The following is a 6,000-nucleotide window of genomic DNA, read 5'->3' on the forward strand; positions in this document are numbered from 1 at the left end:
GCCCTGATCATCACATACTATTGTGAGTTCCCAAAATAGTTGAAATTAACTGTTGTCTGAAGATATTTTCATTTACTGACTATAGGGATACCGTAAGCAATAGCATAACACTATCAAACTACATTTTGTCTTCAGTGTGAAAACTGACTTTAAAAGACTTTGTCCATCACTGTCCACTCCAGCCACATATTTATTTCCATGTAAAATTTCCAGAGCTACAGAGATAAGTACAGCTTTGGTCCAAGCATAGCCATTCAAGGAGTGAAAGAAGGTATTGCTAACTCTTTTGCAGAGATATCACAGTTCCAATACTAACCTGTCAATACAGACGACAGATCTAGACAAGGAGGAGTAGAATCACTGTAAATCAGAGCCGCAATTAATTTTAACTAACTCATTTGTAAGAATGTATCTTTTTATTTTATTTTGGCTAAAATGAAATTCACATTTCTGAGTATACAGTTGTCATGGTTTAGGAATAGTACTCCCCAGTTCAGTGTCTGCAGTGACACTCTCCTAAACCAGATGCTGCTCATTACCCCACCTTGCCCTCCCCCTTCCTGCTCCAAGGATGGATTTGAGAATTGGAGGCACCAAAAGGTGCAAATCACTGTTTGAGATAAGAACAATTTACTGGAAACAGAAATGAGATAAGAAAAGGAACAGTAACAGCTACAATGTTAATAACAAAAAGTATAAGACAAAGACATTATTTACAGTGAAAACTACGACAAATACTGACCAATTCTTCTCCACCAAGCCAGAATTTCTCCTGCCAGAAGGGAAAGCCCTTCTGGGAAGTGATAATATCTTTTCCCCGCCCTGGAAATGATGTAAGATTGTATCAAGTAACATAATTAACTTGGCCACTCCTCATCCCACAAATGTGGGCTGAAAACAGGATAATAGAGCATATAATTTAATAACTTTCTAAAAATATCTTCAGTTTTTAAACTAAAGATTGTAAAGTTAGCAGCATTTTAAAAACTGGTAACAAATCCTTTGGGTTTTTTTCCTTCCTTGCCACCTTTAATTTTTATGACTTTCGCATATGTTGATGTAGCAGCTTCAGAATTTTGTAAGATAAAAGCTATTATATTCAGCAGGACCAAAAGAAATAAAGAGCAGAAGCTTTTCAGTTACAGAGGAGGAGAGTAGGACAGGGATCAAAGTGCAATAATTTTCATTGGATTAGCAAATAAATTATAATACAAAAGCTTTTTAGAACTGACAATTGAAAGAGGAACTGCAGAAGTCTGTAAAGTTATAATTGGCTCATCGAATTAAATCAGATAGTAAAATATTGGGTGTCACAACCTCTTCTATAGACTGGCTCTTAAACAGCCACTTTTTATGGGATTCATTTTCTGGTGAGATGAGATTCTTTTCACCTAACTTTAAATATCTACTTTGTAGCATTCCACATTTGAGGTAGTCTCCCTAACATCCCTTTATATCACAGATAAAAATGACAATTTAGAGTCCAATTAATTTGATTTATTTTGGTTGCCTACTTTGACATGAGATGAATAACATACAAGAAGAATATTTTTTTTTCTCCACAGATTAAAAAAAAATGTAGCGAACAAAGTCAGGTATTTATGTGTACATTGTGAAGCTCTGAGTCTGGATAAGTTCATTTGCATGGTTCACAGAATATCATCTTCATAAACCTTATTTATTTCCGTTACTGGAATCACTTAGGTGAAAAATGTATTGTCTGGCAATAAATGATGTAATACCTGGAGGTAAACGGTAATATCTGAAAGAAAAGGGTATAAGGACATGAAAAGCTTTTGACTGAGTTTGTTGCTCACTTTTCCAGACAATTTTCTAAGAGGTTTTAAAATATTTCTGCTCTTATTCAAAGTTAATTACAAAAATTCTCTTTCAATAAAAGTGTATATATTTATTCACCAGTCTTCATTGCTCGGGTAGAGTGAATTGGCTCCATGTATGAGGGAGGTGATCCTAGCTTAAACAGTGTCACAGTTTCAAAAGGCAACGAGAACCACAGGAAGAGCTGTGGGATGATATCTTCTTTTAGGTAACCTAATATAGCTAGAAAGAGCAGACAAGGTTCCAGCACATCATCTTGTCAAATGCCTGCCTTTTTTGTTTTTGTTGTGTCATCTCTGCTTGATGACAATATCTCCAGTAAGAGCCGGAGATATTGAGCATATGACTGCTTTTAATTGCTTACACAGAGAAAACAATTTTGATCACAGGGAAGCAGGACTTGTCCTGTGAACAATATTCTGGGCAGCCTTTATCTATGCATCTGTGGGACTTGTGTGTTTTTGAGGTGAGCATTTGTGTGTCTTTCACACATTAAGATGTTGTCTCTTCAAGCTTTGGAGTTAAACAAGTTAGTGATTTAACAAACATAATTCAGACATCAGAATCACAGAGATTTTGGAATTTCCTCATACATTATGCTTTTTTAGACCTTGTGGCTCCCTCAAATAATTCAAGTATGTATACTATGTATATAAAGGTCTGCATGTCATGACAAAGTGCTCTAGGAATTTTACATAATCACACTGAGAAATCACATCTACCCTCAGAAAATAAGAGAGTAACTGCAATGAACTATTAGAAGGAAGATTGTACTGAGAGTTTCTCCAGTTTTATCAAAGGACACTGAGTTTTATTTGTATTCTTTCATATACGTTTAATTCAGTTTCTTCACAAAGGAAAAATCCTGAGGTGCTTTTCCATTGAAACCAATGGGACTTGGCTGCCTATTTGCTGCACAAATTAGTACTGCACAGAATTTAGTAGGGCCAGAATCAGTCCATAGGTTTTTGGCCCCTTGTGGGTAATCACAGAATGATGCATCTCATTCCTGCAGCTCCCAGTGACCTGTTTGGGTTCTGGTCTCTTGATTATCTCATTAAAAATCTGCCTGATGGCTGCTCCACCTTCTCAGTCACCACATATGGGTTCCTGTGTGCAATCTTACCCTACCACATTCACATTCCTTTCGGGATGGAAAGGTCTTTCCCTTGCTTAGGGACCTGAGTCTTCTATGCAGCATCGAGAGAGAAACTCAGAAGAGAGCTCTTAGAGCCAGTGGTAATTCTTGATGCAGACTACCTTTGTAGTGGTTACTTCCTTCGTGCTCCTAACTCTGAAATCCTAATTGGATCAGAATATTAACTTGAATGTGGTTCTGCTTTTTTTACTAAGCTTTGGTATTTTTAGGGCTGGTACACTGCTGTTGTAACTTTTCACCATCTGTATTTTATGTTTCAGTTAAAGTGTATTTTTCTTGAGCCTGGTGTAAAATGCCTTAAATTTTCTAGAACTCACATTAAAAATTAAGCGATTAACATTCACAACCAAAGAGAAACAAGTTTTTTATTGCCCATTATTCAATTAGAAAAAGTCCAAATCAAGTTCAATCTTCTTCCTTTTCTGCTCAGATGCAATAGAATACTCCTTTTCATTTTTGCATATGCAGCATGAGTAAAGCTTTCTATTGATTGTTTCAAGATCTTTAATCGCATTCAAGAAGATATTTGGGAGAAATTTTTATTATTTTTACATTTAATCCCAAAGAAATAGAATTCAATTCCAGTAGAATGAACACTTTAAAATCACTCCTTCCAGATCAGTGACTTCTCTGATTAGCACCTAGTAACAATAAGAGGACTTGTCAATGAAAAACTGGCAGGAGCTCCCAGTCCTTAGAGTGGTGATCCACAGATGGTAAGAGTGACTGGAAGCTATCTTGGAAAAGAAGGAATGACTGAAAATAGTTCAGATACACTCAGATATTTGGTGAAGATCAGGAAAAATCAAATATGCATTATCTAGTTATCTGGAGAAGGAGAGAAAAAATAGCATGCTCTGAGCATTTGTTGATTTTATATATAAAGTCTAAATCATGAAGATCTAAGAAAAAGGAGCATCTGAAAAAAGGATACTTTAAAAAAATATTATTTATATTACATCACTATTTTAGAAAATAGCCTAGAAAACAAAGTGTTCTCATAATTTCCAAGTCTCAAAGTAATATTTCCACAGTAGGAAAATAATTCAGAGGTAATTTAGGGATGAGTTCTCATGAAGCCTAAGTTTACTTGCACAGTAGGAGAAATATCTAGCAACTTTGATGAAGAAAGACAATTTATTCTTTTCGTGTTTGACATAAAAACTTTCATTAAAATAATTAATTTCATATTAAAAAAACGAAACAAAAACTTCAGCTGTTATTCTTGTAAGAAAATTTCTGACCAGGAATATTTAATCTCCCTAAACAAGAAAGCAAATCAAGTGTTTCATAAAAGTAAATAATGTAACAGTAATGAAAATATATGGGTTTTTTTCCTGCATATCAAATCATATTGGAAAAGTGAAATTAATTAGAAGCATTTATTACATAGAACAAAAAACTTCAGGTTACTCAATCTAGTGATTACCCTTGCAAAAAGAATAATGTAACCAAATATACTCAGCAGTTTGTTTGGAAATATGGTTTATGATTCAAAGAGCATTCTGCTCTCATTCGCCAGTGGAAATTGTTCTCTGTGTCTGTAGCTTGTAAAAGGCATTATGAGGTGATATTTACCTCATAAAGTAATTACTATGATTCCGATACCTGGAGTGGAAGTTCTGGTAAATTTTTTAGGAGTGATAAACAGAGAGTGCACCTGCTGTTCCTTCCTATATCTGACTTTCTAGATTTATGATACAGGCACAGAAAAGAAGAGACTGCTATGGTAGCAGGAGCTATTCTTAGCTAGTCAGCATTATCTGCAGAAACAGATTAATTCACTTTGATTACCACTCAGCAGGACTTAAGGTAGAAGTCATATGTAAATAGATGGGCTAGAAATGGATGCCTGTATTCATTAATCTTTCATTAGATTCAACCTCAAAATTACCCAAAGGTTTTACAAGGACTTTTTAAACTCTAATTTGGCCCCTGGCCTTTAAACAAAATGAAAGCTATTGATTGATGTACTGGCCAGGATGCAAATGAGCCCATCAGTTCCTGAATCAGGCTTTATTGGTTTAGATGCACTTTTATATATGTGAACAGGAAAGCTACTTGGAGATGAAAATTTTTATAAAGCTTCATAGTAAGGTTAATGTTGTGTTAAATTATCTAATTAAGTCTCAGTAAAAACAAAGACTTATTCCATTATTTCCAGAAATTTACAAAAATTTTGTTTGCTGTCCTTTAAGATGAGAAAAAGCACAACACAGGTTTAAAGGAAGGAAAATACATATTTTCCAAATTGAATTTTAAAATACTACTTCTCTGTGTGCCCCAACCCTGAAAAGCACAGATATCTGGGTGTAGATCTTACATTAATTTTCCTTATGGAATGATCCATACTCCTAAAGTGAATATTGCTGTGCCCTCTACCATAAGAGGAGGAAGTGTCTTCAAATTTGAAGCAGCAGTATATTATCTAGACATTTTCTATGTTGAAGTGTTGGAAATTTCTTTTCCTGGGAGAACTTAGCATTCCTTTGTCTCTGCTCCATTTTAATAGCCTAGTGGTAAAAAGACCTCAAGAATCAGATCTGTATTCCCAGTTCCTTTCAGTATGAGTAGGTCTAACTTTCCTTTTCTAGGGACTGCTCAGCCACCAGTCTCCAGAACAATCTCATCAGCAAATCCATTACAGTGGATAGAGGAGTGCAAGAGAAACAAATAAAAGAGAGTTTCAGCTCCAACTAAAGGAAGGAAAGTCAAGTTATCTAACATTTATTTATTTATTGACATTGGACAGAAAGCACCAGGAATGGTCATAAATGTGGTTATTACAACTTTAACATCTTTTGTCTCATCTGAATATCCTGGACTCCAAAGGAAAGCTAGACAGCCCCTGGGTGAATGTTCTTTCTCATACTATGAGCCTCAGGATCTTGGCTGCACAGAGACTCAGCCAGGGAAGGGAAGGTGAGCTTAGGAGAGCTCAGTATCTAAGGTCATACCTGGAAGAGCTGTTTCAGTTACTCTACATTCAGATATTCAAATCT

Source organism: Lichenostomus cassidix, chromosome 1Aa (genome assembly GCF_008360975.1).
Source record: "Lichenostomus cassidix isolate B80296 chromosome 1Aa, HeHo_3.0, whole genome shotgun sequence".
Lineage (NCBI taxonomy): Eukaryota > Metazoa > Chordata > Aves > Passeriformes > Meliphagidae > Lichenostomus > Lichenostomus cassidix.